Raw genomic sequence first — 15,175 nt, forward strand, 5'->3', positions numbered from 1 at the left:
TTGTAAAAATAATCTTTTGTAGTACTGCGATTGATTTCAAACTAATATGTTTTAAAAAGAAAATCCAAATCCTTCCTAATATAATAGCTTTATAAGTCAGTAATTGTATTGACTTGCACTTTTTTAAATCCTATTTAAACCATAATGGTGTTTGGTTGTAAGTCGTAAATCGCTAATTATTTGCTCGTAAAATAAAGTTTAAATCATTAGTGATACAAGGTGTCCTTAAGAATGCCAGAACATTTATTTAATGCTTGCTCTATATAGTCTATATAATACGTGAGAAGAAGTTATTGTAATTCATGAGGATGTTGCAATTTTCGTAAAATGGTTGCCGACTAATATGGAATTGTCCGTGCCGTCATAGTTCATTGTGTTTGGCGGAGTACGGGGAGAAAGGCAAACACAATTTGCCGAGGCAAGTGTAGCGCGTTATTACTGTTTTGTGGCCCGAATCACTACGGATTTCACTCTGGTACAAATGCAGGGTGTTCACTATGTATGCATACGTCATCATCGTTAAACCATAACGATATCCAAATATCCTATACCAAGTTTCTTTATGAATTATACATTATTGGCCTTCATATCAAATGGTATTTTAAGATATTAAGACTAACTTATTCAAAAAGTGTGTAAAATTTAGACAAAAGAAAAAAATATAGAAGAATTTAGCGCTGAATAACAATTAAAACTAGAACTAACACTAGATCTAGAACTAGAAACATTCGGGTTTAGCCGTCTTAAGAGACGCATGGCTAAACCCGAATGATTCTAGTTTAAGGTCTAGTGTTAGTTTCAGTACTAGTGTTAGTTCTAGTTTTAGTTATTATTTAGTTGTATATTTTTATTGAACTAAAACTAGATCTAACACTAGACCTATAACTAGAAAGTTTTTGTTTTTATTTGTTAGTTCTAATTTTAGTTCAATGTGTTAAAATTGTCATCACTATATCTAACATACAAAATACATACTAAAAAAAATAGATTAACCTTATTCTGAGTTGATTGTTTTCTGTAGCACTCAATAAACCTATTTTGTGTTTTAAACTTTTTTTATGTCATAAAAATATTTCAATTTTCATTAATAAAACGTTACATTTTCATAGAAAATTACCAACTCCCACGTAATTAATAACCGTTTTGGCCCCCTTATCGGTTCAAACGAACCTGCCACCAGCAACTTTTATGTTCAGCTCGCAAAGCAGCAGCAGCAGCAGCAGGGCAAAAATTAAAAAAAATGTCTAAATAAAACAAACAAAAAATGAGGCTTTGTTTTTATTATATCGTAGACGTCGGTTGGGGGAGGGACATTGTTTTGGAATTTATTACCACGTCCGGAAAAAAACGCGGGCCCTTTGTGTTTTCGTTATGACTTCGAAATGAAAAATTGATAATAGTACTTTGGCTCTTCGGTGGAATGAGCCAAATAAAAGAGATGAGAATTAACTCATCTTTTATTATCCTTGTTCAGTGATTTATCGCATTCGGGAAATGAAAACGTCCTACAATTTTTATCTTAAACTGTATTATTACTCCAGCAAATCTCACGTGCCTATTTTGTAATCATAATCTAATCTTTTTAAGTTGTAAATATTTACTGTGTATACAACATTTTAAATTTTATATCTCATTGTTTATTCGGTCATATTTGAAGAAGATGTTTGTGTTATATAAGTTTAAATTAAGTTTTTTTGATATAAAACAGTCCAGTTAATCAACGTACAAATGGCATTATATTATGTAGTAGGTTTAATAGTTTGCGACTAACTTTGCGGGGCGGACAAACTTAACGTTTCCACGATTGCTATTTATGATTGATGCGCCCATTACACGAAACATAAATCTCTTCGACTCACAATAACACGGCATCCGGAGAATATTCCTCCCCTATATACCATTTAATTTTATTTTATTGCCGGACGTCTGGCTATGAGAATATCATGTTTTGCGATGGCTCGGAGAATCGCATCTACAGAATAAAAAAAAACAAACTCATTTGTTGTTTGAAATATACCGGCAACATATCCCGCTAAAAGCGTTAGGTGTACTTTTCAGAAAACGTTTCAGACAAAATCGATATCCAGCGCTCTCTTTCTAGCTACCCCAACGAACGTTGCTTGCAAAAAGAGAATTGGACAATGAATTGTGAGATACGAGCGCATCGCTTATCTTGTCATATTACTAGACTGTCAGAAGTATACGTCCTATTGTCGCTGGGATATATATATACAACTATTTTAATTCTCTTCTTCTATTTAGACAGCACGTGAGAAATCGAGTTTATTTACAACGACATTATACTTAAAAGAAATCTACTATTTTAATTATTAGTGTGAAGGTGTTATCGTTCGTGTTATTTGTGATAATTTTTATATGGATTACAAAATTTTACACAATAAATATTCTTCAAATATGACTCTTTAGGCAATAACTTTCACCGATCTCATTGTTATTATATCCACGGTGGAGTAGCAAGATTTGATACAAAGATAATTCATCGACAACTTCAAGAAGCTTATAGATTCTGAAAATTCCGAGAAGGCCAGATAACTAGGGTAAATGTGACGTGATCCAACAGGACTTGAGAAGTTGCTTGAACAATTGAATTTGTTTACCTTTTGTGAAAAAATACTTTTTAGGAATTTGAGTCATTGCATATTTTGCTTGTTATGGACAACGCAAGATATGTAATTACTTATTCTCTCCAGATTTACGATATGGCCTCCTCTAAGCACAAAGCTCTCTCTTAAAGAGACCCTGATTTGAGCAATGATTTGATCATCTTTGCCTGTCTCAAAATTATTGGTAATCCAGGAGATTGTGGAAGAGCACAATCAATTTACCGTACAGCTTACAGAATTACTGTATCAGGATTACAGCAAGGTGTAATAACAATATTTTTAGTGTTCAATGTGTGACAATAAAATCACTACAAATCACAGTCTTGACTAATTCGCAAAAATGAATTTGTATTACGAAGAAGATTCTGGAACTAATTCTGGTCGTTATGCACTCGGTTTCAAATATTTTAAAGTATAAGGTTAGGAAAATGATAAAAATGAGTTAGATTGGTCGAGAAGATGGGTTCGGTTGCGATTTTCCACATCATTGATTAGGATGATTAGTGTTTGTTAGGTTCTTGATTGAGTGGTGCTTACGTTGAGTTGTATTGAATTTAGGATCAGATTTCGGAAGTATTGAGGTTGGGCAGGGGTGGAGTGGCGCTTAGGTTGAGTTGTATTGAATTTAGGATCAGATTACGGAAGTATTCAAGTTAGGTAGGTATGGATTGATTGGACAGGGCTTAGGTTGAGTAACGTTTGTAAGGTTCTTAATTGAGAGGCGTTTAGGTAGAATTGTATTAGTTTTTGATTAAATTTTAGAAATATAAAGTTTGGATCAATGCATAATTGAATTGGGTTAGGTTGTTTTAGAACTTGTTGGGTTTGTAATGGACTTTTTAGGAGTTGTAGTTTAAACAGCTGAGTGTTAACCTGGTGTTTCTTATTTTATCATGTCATGGCTCCAATGATCTGGAACCATCCAATTACAGTCTTGAATTCTTATTGAACTCGATCAAAAACTTCAGTTTAACCTAAATATCCTTACAATTTCTGGCAATTATATTTTAGTTCTGGAAACCTTCAATAGCTCAAGAACTTAACTACTCCCTGATGAATTAGTATCATCATCTATGGTGTGGCTTTATTCTAACTTTTGATTAATGAAATTTTACTAGATATTAATCTTCACACATATTTTGAAATTATCTCGTATTTTGAAATACAATTTTATACCTGGTTAACGTAATGCTGCAGTTTATTAACACTGTCGTATCTCATGAATTTAGGGCATCATTAATTATAGTGTGACATGTGCATGAATGGCTCAAGTGCAGATATAATTTGTAATTCAATACAAAACAATGAGTCTGGCTTATATTCAACTTTCAGAACCACTAATCAGATATGCCAATAACTTATCAGCTTAAGAGAGACTAGAATATATACAAATGTTTTTCCTCAAATCCTCACTAGAAAGAAAATAATATCATAAAATGACTCGTTGTTACTTTACAAAGAACATTGTGGCAAAGAAATTCTGACATTTCCAAAATAGAAGTCAAGATGTTGCAAAATGACCTAAATTTAATTTTTAATCAATTTCAATTACTAATAATTATACTTGTTAATTTTTTGTGAAAAAAGATATTCAATCGATCAAAGATAAGGTAAAATTATAATGAAATAAATGGTCAGTATTAAATAATTTTGTATTCCAGTTTAACGAAGGTCGTGTGAATTATTCAGTCGTTAAACAAGATTGACCCTTAGGCTACGGATACATACGTCCGTTGCATATATGAGCATATTATGACGGCACATTTAAGCGAGTTTTTGTTCCGTTTTAAATAAAACCAAGGCCGTCCCAGTCACATTACATTGTATCTACCTCATTCCTAGTCCCAACAAAAGAAACTCCGTACTAACATCCTACGTATTCTAGAAAGTTTTAATTATCAATTAAATTTATTAGTGCCCTGCATTAGCGTAGACAAGTCCCAATTAGCGTTGAGTAAAGTTAATTAAATTTTAATTAGTATTATATCGTTAAATTAGAAAGAAAACTATTATGAGATACTATTTTTGGATGACATTTGACCTTCGACCATCTTAAACTCAATCGTTTGTAGCTAAATTATATACATCCGGTGATGTTGTGTATTACATAACAAATTTAAAAAAGAATCATAATGTACGAGTTAAACCATAAAAAAGTTTAATGTATTAATGTATACAATTAAGAATATAAAATAAAAAGATATAAAGTTTAATGTAAAGAATGATTACTGTCAAGATTATTTATTCTAAAAAAAGAACATACCAGAATAAATTCACGTACTCGACACACAAATTGTAGAAAGTATGTTAAGTTTCATTTTAGATGAGATCTTGTTGAATTGAAGAGAAAATATTTATTTAACTTTCACCGATTTTACAACAAATAAACAACTTGCAGCAAGGATTAACTACGGTCATTAAGTGTCATCGATAAGAATCAACAAAAAAAATACTTTTACAATTCGCGAATAGATTTTCTCTTGATGCGGATATTTTTCATACCAGAATTTTAAGTTTCATTTGGCGCCGTAGTCGTAATTGAAAATGTCAAGGTGAAATTATACAAGAAATATGTTTAAAATATATAGAAGGTTACAATAGAGTATCAAAGCAATAAAAAAAACTTTATTGTATGAATCATTTGAATGACTAACTTGAATTAATTGATTTATCGCCTTATTTATGCAAAATTAAATCTTGTAATGATTAAGGCTAATTCAAATTAATACTAAAATAATAACTATTCTAATCCCTTTAGTTTCCTTAAATGGATGTTAATGTCAGATAAAGTTAAATTATGCCTATTTGTACGGATTGCAATTGTTAGATTGGTTGAAAGGGACAAGTTCTGTGTGTCTACTAGATAAACATGCATCCCTACCATCTCTCCAAGGTACCTATACTAACTTTGCGTGCTTCTCAACAAATTCGATCTCGCTAAACGTTTGTGTTTACCTTCTCGAAACATGATTAAACGAACTTTGTATTTTAGTTTTAATTGAATTTCTATCGCTTCCTTTCTATTCACGTTGAACACAAAACTTGGCTATTAATTATAATTGTATACATAAAAATTTTAATTAAAACTTTGCTCTTTACGATAATTTGTTGATTACAAAACTCGGATTCAAAATGAAAAACAGATGTTATATATTTTAGTAGGAGTGCCGTAAAATTGTTTGAATTACTTCTATTTCCAAGTAGATTTTTATTACAACCGTCTGTTAAAAACGCCAGATGTACACAATTTCTAAGAATTAACAACGGAAATATAAACGATAAACATCAAAATGTTTTTAAATTCCTTGGTCGTTGTATAGATCGTCTTAATTAAAAATAAAAAATTACGCCTGTTTTAATTACTGTTAGTTATGTTTTAACCTTGAAACAATCATGAAAAAAAAAAACAAATGTATAATTATAAAAAAAGAGTTAAAAATGAATAAAAATATGTGTTATTTTGAACGTTTATTTCATTTTTCTGTTCATTATTTCGTAATAATACAAATAAAAATTCTTTTTTAAACTTAAACAAACCGACGACGTCATGGCCTAAATATGATAAAAATGTTAATAGTCAGACCGTAATCGTTACATTTAATGGCATTCTATGAGTTTTGTTTGCTTAAAACAGGGCACTAAAAACGGCCGTTAAACTAAAGTGAGAGCTGGTTATTATTATTTTTTTTTTATCAAAACGACGCAGAATATCCATAAATTAGTACGAATAATTATCGTTATTATTTCCGCGTGAAAGTTCCGCGAATGTATCTTTATTCGCGTAAGTAGTGGAGCACTTTATGATTCTACTATTTCATTTATACGGAGTAAATCAGATACCACTCTAAGTAATCTGTATCGTTTCACTGCACAAACCCATTTGGTAAGAAGCTTACATAAACTTGATTCTATATCCGACTGAATTGTGCTATAACATGGTTATTATTGCGTAAAATTAATTATGTTTTGAGATTTAAATTGGACAGTTTAAGAATTTGTAATAAGAATTTTTGAAATATAATTTATAATTAACTCGGTGTCGATACTGATGTCATTAGAGTGATGCTGCTATTAGCATGTATATATGTCCTTATATACTTAAGGAGAAGTGAAAGCTGTTTTAATTCTCAAACTAGGGTGAAAGGCTGACCTGAAATATCGATTAATTAATCTATCATCGGTTAATAAAAAAGCACTTAGACAATAGAGAAATAGCACTGAATCTTCATTACAATACACTTTGAACATCAAATTTATCTATGTGGTATAATCAAATATGAAAGAAAATTTTAAACATACACAGACCATACAGAGCTAGTATTTCCAATTTCAAAAGGAAATTGGAGTGCTGCAACAATTTTTGGAATAAATTTTCAATGATGTTATGAAATCGCAGTACAGAAGTGAAATATTAAAGAGCTGTCTTTAAGAAGCTTTATTTTTACAAAAGAATGTTTTACAAAAGCGATGATATGCAACAGAAGCCGATAAAATGACCAAGAGGTGCTCGTACTCCACAGAGTATCAAAAATATAAGGCGATGTATTATGTACAACTCTTAGAAAGTCTGAGATTTCTAAATTACTTGCCTGGGCGTTTGGTTGAATACAGGCTAAATAGTATTATTTAATTGTAAAAGTATTCTAAAAATGTACTGTAAAAAAGGCTGCAGCCCAGACATTTTTAACACGTTGTTGCAACCGACGGTTTAACGAGTCCTCCGAAGGACTGGAGTGATATGTCTTATATGATATGTCTCTAAACTGAGGTTCGGTGTGGAGCTCTCGCAATTGCAAGAGAAATCATTGGTCCTAACGAACTTTGGCGTACATGAAAACCTCTATGTGCTATATGCTGCATACAAGAAGATTTGTTATCTTAAAAACCGCTATCCACACCAACAACTGCAGTTGAGGCATTTCTACTTCATAATAATTTTGTCCACGATCACAATATTGACTGAAAACCTGTTATCATGTTCTATACCAGTAGAGTAGTTTGAGTAGACCACAAATTTAATTAATAATGGAACAGTTCAATTGAGCATGAGCGGAAAATCAAGCACCATACCATGGTGCTTTAGATTTCTCATGGTTTGACGAAATGGTCTAGGTTTTTGAATATGAAAGCAATGGAAATGATCTTGGATATTCTATAATAGATTCTGATTTCTCAAAAATATAATTTACCTAAATCGAGTGATGTAGTGCTTGATTTAGGGCTTTATGAGAAACTCTATTAAATATTAACCTCGAGGCGCTTTGTGATTTTTTTAGTAGGTAATAATTTCACCAGAAGAGCTTTCTAGGTCTTCTCAAAAACTAGGTGTGACGTCGCATAATGCAGCAGATTGGAAGTTCTTTCTCGATAACTCTAAGCAAATGCTCTAGTAGCTCATTTACTCGAATACGTGAAAACGGCTATTTAATTACTCAAACATGACGAACAATATTGGATTATTTGTGTGGATATATAAAACACACAAGTGAGAATGAAGAGCTTCAAGAAAAACATTGGATTACGCAAAGACACCCAGCCATGAATCTCTAAGGAAGTAAATAGGTACGGTGAAGATCAAAGTTAGGCAGACAGTTTCAACTTTCTCTCTTAAAACTTTCGCTTGTTGGTAATCAACTATTCTGACAAAAACATTGTCAGAAATATAAACGGCAAGGAGAAAAGCGTCTAATTATAAAGTTCTTCTTACTACTAATGCTGCTAGCATTTTGAACTTTTGGTTGCAAAAGTTGGTTGCACAGGTTTTAGACAAAAAGAGAAGAACACATAAAACTAACAAGAAGCTGTGACAAGAAATTCTGCGGAAAAACAAGAATACATGTCACATTGCAAAATTTTAGAGCTTAATACTGTAATAATTTCAACAATAATTCTGTTTCCCCAATCAAGTATTAAAATAATATTGCGTCTTTTCAAATACGTGGGTTAATAAGCAGCTGTTAAATGTTTAAATTAATTTAGTATTGATTATTATCGAAATATATATTTTTCATATACAAGTTAAATGTTTTGCTTTCATACTAACACTTATGAACACCACACGAATAATATGCGCGCCAATGAAATAGATTTTAGGTGACGTTCTGTTTGTTTATGAATATTCAATGAGGATTGGGTTTGTGTTGGTATTTACCATATTTTAGTGGGAAAATCTCAAATTGTAAAAGTTTGTGAATTTTTTTTATATCTTATACTCAAACCAAAAAGTGGATATAAAAATAAATCTGTTTTTATTGTCATTTTAATTATAAATGAAATAGGTAAAAAGGTATTAAAGATAATTTCAAAATGAGATCGGTATTCATTATGAAAATTACAAAAGGCCTATTTATAAAAACGACCCTGAGTATAATTCACAGTTATTGCGGGCAATTTAATTTCCATCTTATCGCATTTAATTAAGCGAGCAAAGTTTGATCATAAACGAAGGAACGTGGAAAAATTTAAAAATGCTGAATTACAACAAAAACTAATTCCAACTTTTTAATTAAATCCGAAGCGAGTTCCGACTTCGTTTCTCTACCCACTTTTCCACCGAAACAGTTGTGCACTAAATTAAGCAACTTATTTAATATATCTCTATCTGTTGTATTTGGCCTAGTTTGGTGATTAAAAAATGTTTTGGAACACGTGTACAAAGAGACAGACTTTTTCGAATACGATAGAAATGTTCATAAAGACCATTGTTAATGATAATTGGTACCTAGTATGTAGAGATATTGCACATATGTACCATTCGTTTTGTTCACGCCCCTATAAGGCAAAATTGCAATACATATAGAGATGTGTTTTTAAACCTTTTCGTATTCATTGTAGCGAAATTTTAATGAATGCCCTTTTTCATAGCTTCGATGAGTTGCGTGCTGTGTTATTTTACGCTGGTTCTTCTTTAATGATATGTAATTCGCTCATTAAAAGTCTATTGATGATGGTACACTTCGTCACGATGTGGAATTATCTAGAATTCAAGTTTGTTATTTGCACAATAAACGCTTATGGACAAAGAAAAACGATTACATAGAATCGTTTAATGCATGTTATTATGAGTATAGAAACGGATAATTTCTGAAACTAATTTACGTTTAAAAAAAATTTGTTTATTTATTCAATTATGATTAATGTTCAATATTTTTATCTGATTTTTGTTATTTCCATTTTGAGATTAATTGAAAAATGATGAGGTATATAGGTTGAAGTATTGATTCCATGGTTTCAATTTCGTATCCGATTAAATTAAAAGTCAAACAACTCTCTGGGTTTTGTTCAGAATGCTTTTATGTGTTCTCTTAATTGGTATTTTCTGTTATACGTACGCCTCCGCATTCGATTATGACGTTATTTTTACATCTCTATTCTATCTGATCGATCCGATCGATGGTATAGATTACACAAGACACGCTAAACAAGTTATTATTCTTACTTAACCGATCGCTAAATATTCATAAGGGAGGCCATAAATAATCCTTAATTGTATAAATATAAATAATAACCTCATTGTATATCAATTAATTTTTGTGAAAGTCGTTTTAGTTTAAAAAAATAGAAACTAGGATGTATTAGCCTCGACTTACATAAATAAACATTAACTTTGCTCATTGCTAACTCATTCACGTTTGTGGCAAAAACGAATCAAAAAAAAAATACGACTTCTAATTTAAAATGCTAACATTTATTTGCAACGAGCTGCAGGTTTCTAAATAATGGTCAAATAAATGTCAATATAAAATTTATACCTATCAAGACTGTACTTTCCAATTCAAATCTCGACCGGGATGAAGCAAGTTGTCTCTCCCGCAGTTTGATTGGACATGTCCATTTTAAGCGACCAATTCGTAATGTACTAATGTTCCCAATTCGGACTTTAGATTACGTCACGAGGGAATTTCAACTTAAAGAGTTGTGCGTGTTTCGAATTCATTGTGTATTTTTAAATAGTTGAGTTGAAACTACAATAGCTTGAAATAAAAATAATGGAAATTACAAAGTAAGTGGATAATCTATTTTTTTTTTTCAAAATTTATTAATATTCATTTATTGTTATCTTTCCCACAATGGTCACACGATATCGTATATAGCTAACAACAATGGAGCATTATACAAAAGTAATGCTACAGGAAATACCTGGTAATTCGTTATGCTCTGGTACACAGGGCAAAGTAAATGTGGTAATAAAACTAAAACGGAGATTTAGATCTGAGGAACAGTTAGATACACAACTTTATATTATAGGAATAAGTTGTAAGGGGTGATCAATGCGAAAAAAAACGCTTTGCATAAACAAAAGAAATACCCCCACCATAAAAGTAATTAAATTTTTAATTGAACATTATTTTTTTTTAATATCTTTTTAGGTTCTTACCGTTCAATTTAACGTTCTTAACTTCTTAGATGGACTTCCTTACCTGTAAAAAATAAATTTTCGTTAGTAAAAATACAATAAAAACCTATAAAAGAAAAGAAATAAAACTGAATTAAGATTGGACGTAAAGCAACTATTAAAAAAGTCAATTTTATGGTTGCCCGAACACGTTATCGACGTGTTCCTACGTCATTTCCCCCACATTTTATTATTTTTTTTTTTGGTTTTCTCCCTCCACTTGCGCCAAAGTGAGTTGCGCAAGTAACGAGTAAAAAAGTGCAAAAAAATATATAATGGAAGTGAGCGAGAGAAAGAGAGAAGGAGAGAGAGAGAGAGAGAGAGAGAAACAAAGAGAAAACAAGAGCGAGGTTCTGAAATATGAAAATTAATGCCATCCCGAAACTTTGTAAATTATTCTTTGCGAAACTTGGAGTATTCGATAAATTTGAATAATGCATTCCCGTCCGGAATTCGTTCCGGTACAAAGAGGAAAGAATTTTCATGGAGAAAGTTCCCGGTTTATATTTATGCAGGAAATAATGATGGAGATGAATTATTGTTATAGCTGTTGTTGCGCAAGTTTCAATTACCAAGATACGTCAATGGCAAAGTGTAAAAAAAATGTATAAAAAATAGTTGTAATGGAAGTTAATGGCTTCGTTTGGGTTCTGTTGCCAGAACTATTCTGGAACGGTTCCGAATTCGAGGGAACAACTTGAAATCAGTTTCAAATAAGAAAAATCAATTATGTTAGTTATAATTACGGTACGATAAATCCGAATGTTTCTGGTTCTAGGTCTAGTGTTAGTTCTACTTTTCGTTTAATAAAAATATACCATAATCTAACGTTGAATAACAATTAGAACTAGAACTAACACTAGAGTTAGAACTAGAAATATTCGGGTTTAGCCGCACGTCTCTCAAGACGGCTAAAACTGAATGATTCTAGTTTTAGGTCTTGTGTTAGTTCTAGGGTTGCTTCTACTTTTAGTTCAACAGAAATATACAACCGCCTGAATAACTGTATTCACCACCGTGCCTAAAAATTGAGTTGTGTCCAATTGTTGTATCTATGGAAGATTTTGCAAAAAAAAAGATCTTGGCTTAGAAACGTCCAAGACGTCCAAACTTTTGATGTGTGGTCCGGAAACAAAATTGTTTTGATCAAAATTTTGTGTCATAATCAATAAAGAACTGAGTTTGATGGCAATAATGGAAGAGAACTGGAAAACCTAATTGCAGAAAAAGTTCGATGAGCACTGTAGGCTTGTGCATTCCACTATCGTGAAGTATCATACTTCTAGATTATTTTCTATGGAGATATGTATAGTTACTAGATGATCTCAAATGTTCAGAAAAGTGGTTGCGCTTCTCTCAAACTAGTTATTAAATAATACCAATTCAATAGCCATGAAAAGGTTTGGTTATATGTCGTATTGTTTTTTCAAGAAATAAGTCCTCAATCTTTGTGAAAATAGAAAAGAAATTTTTACTTTCGTATATGGTGTAGGTTCATGTATCATTCTATTTATATGATGATTCAGTTAGGGTTGCAACCAGATGTCCTGCCACAATACCAGGATACCATATCTTACTTAGATACTTAGATTAATCCGCTATCTAGCTGAAGATACAATAATTTTATAGTAGCAGTCTATTTTATACTATGTGGTCTTTAACGTTATATGTTCAATTCCACCAACCAACACAAACTATTCTTGACTGGATAACGTAGTTTGTTGGGGTTTAGCAATCCACTAGTTTTCAAAGAAAAAATAATTTCAGTTTTTTAATGGTTCTTTGAATTTCCTTTCTAACTTTTCGATTATTCCTTTCAGAGTTATTAAATGGAAATTGGAATTGTAATGTTAGTTCTACTCAAAATTGGTCGAATCATCCTTTTATTATATTAATAGAACCATTTAACAATGACCTAACAAGATATATTGCTGTATCATGCAGCGCTCGACATTTGCTAACTCCAATCTATCGATTATTAACCTGTCACAAATATTGATCCATCGAATTATAAAGTCAAAATGGTATGTAATTAAAATTTTGCCCTTTTATGAGAATTTTTATACATAGAATTTTAATTAATGAATAAAGAGTTTTAATGAATAGACAATTCATTTTTTGTTTGAGCGATAAAAACTAAAAAGATAAAAAAAAGAGTTAAATTAAAAAACGGAAGATGTAATTACAATCTGCTTGTGCATCTCGTTTCATAAATAAAAGTGGCAATCACCCCATCTCGGTGCCGGACCGAACCCTCCTACCAATTACGTTAATTTTCAAAACCTTCGAAGGATATGATTTAAATTCCATTCTCTATTGTGGGCCCGCAAGTACTTATTACAAGATGTAATCATAGTATTCACACGACATAAAAAAATAATTGTGGGCCGGCCGAGTTCATTGTAAACCGCTTCGAACGGCAAAAGAGTCCTTATGGACTGAAGCGATGCGGTTCGGACTCCACCGTGTTTCACTGTCCCTTTGGGGGGTGGCTTCGACCTTCTCTAAGTGGTTACGATCCACAAAATTGTGTTTCGAATTGTTACTATTTGCATAATATTCGAATACATAATAAATTTGCTCGGTTGTTTAGGATATTGAATAAATTTTCTTTTATAAAAAAAATAATAACAACGTTTAGCATAATAACTTTAATAATCTTCAACATAGTATGTTAATAAGCATATTTTTTTCAGAAGAAAATTCATTAAGGAACATTGTTAAAACAATTATTAGTGATGAGTATCTTAGCGTTTAAAATAGTTTCATCGGTCCATTTGATTCCCTATTACTAGGAAAGGTTTGTTATTTACCTGATATATCTTTCTGTCTAGAATACTAACTGTTCTAGATCGTTCTTCTTAACAACCATCATTTAACTTGTGTAATCTGATGAACAATTTCTTATACACTTTTCAGAATTTTCTGAAATATTTTCTTGTAGATAAATATGACATCGTAGTACGTCATTCTTGGTATACACATCAAGACACAACCGTCCAATAATAAATTTTCCCCATCCCGAGCGTAAAACGTCGTAATATCGAGGATTCCAAGAGTAAGTGGTGTGTTTTCTTCGCGATAAATCACGAGCGCGTAAATCAACTTTTGTGTATCTGCCCGTTTCTGGAGCACACTTTAGAAATAAACCGATTTATCACGAAAGAAAGTATACGTCAAGCCGATTTTTATATTTTATAAAACAATCTTTATTGAATTTCGCAGCCGTAAATCAAAGAGGACCCCTTTGTTTTCCCTTCGCACAGTATAGCATCGCGTATATCAACAGTGTAGGTCCTTTATTTGTGAATTGAAAGGTAGATGCGAACACGAGGCTATTGTGACCCCTCAACAACAACTATTGTTGCTCAAGAGGTTACGGAACAACAACAACATCAACAATGCGTGCACCAATTAAATTGATTTAAACTAATAACTACGAAACGCTGACCTGAATGGTGGGATATAAACGAAATCCACGTTTGGACCACGTCGTGTATTAAATCGTATAAATCAAAAACAACCCATTTGGTATAATCGAAGTAATACATCAGGACGTACATGGAATAAATGGATTATGCTCCATTCCACTATCGTTGCACCGAAGCTTTTATTCTATAGATGGGATAAAAAGGAACGATACAACAATATCCGAAGCGGGTGCAAGTCGAGGAGAAAATATCTTTGGAATACGGAAGACGCTTTTTCTCTACTCGATTACTTTCACGAAGAAACGCTGATGTATTAAATTAATAGGTATTACATGAGATTATTTCCTCATATGTAAGTTTCTTGTAAAATAAATCTTAAAATCGATTAATTTTCAATGATTTTTTTATAGTTAGCTCGAAGAAGAAAAGAGACGAAAATGGATTTTTTTCGTCATCTTTTCCATTAAACGAAGTAGTATAGTACAATCAGTGGGATATAAAAGCGAGGTAAATAAAGAAACGTCACGCACAGACGCGTTGATAAAAATCTCATTATTTCATTTATAGTCACAGGAAAAAAGGAATAAGTTTCTCCGAACCGCGGAATTAATCGACGTCGACTTTAATTAATTTCCCGCGATAAATGAAACGAAGCAATTTTTATTTAAATAAAAGAATGCAAGTTAATTACTACAAATTTATGGTTTTTAATTTAAATGAAACAA

At 31.7% G+C, this 15,175-nt stretch overlaps 1 protein-coding gene across 5 annotated transcripts in view; it reads right to left on the reverse strand.

The window, feature by feature from the left end:
- The window catches only part of LOC111427293 (TOX high mobility group box family member 4-like), a 103,873-nt gene that overhangs the window by 17,677 nt on the left and 71,021 nt on the right, over positions 1-15,175 (reverse strand). For 4 of the 5 annotated variants that reach the window (XM_071194127.1, XM_071194126.1, XM_071194125.1 and 1 more), the window contains one exon: positions 11,002-11,044. The exons of the other annotated variant lie outside the window; for it this stretch is intronic. The gene's annotated coding sequence lies outside the window, so the exon portion shown is untranslated. The remainder of the gene's footprint in view (positions 1-11,001; positions 11,045-15,175) is intronic. 5 annotated transcript variants of the gene reach the window in all.

This window comes from Onthophagus taurus, chromosome 2 (assembly GCF_036711975.1).
Source record: "Onthophagus taurus isolate NC chromosome 2, IU_Otau_3.0, whole genome shotgun sequence".
Classification (NCBI taxonomy): Eukaryota; Metazoa; Arthropoda; class Insecta; order Coleoptera; family Scarabaeidae; genus Onthophagus; species Onthophagus taurus.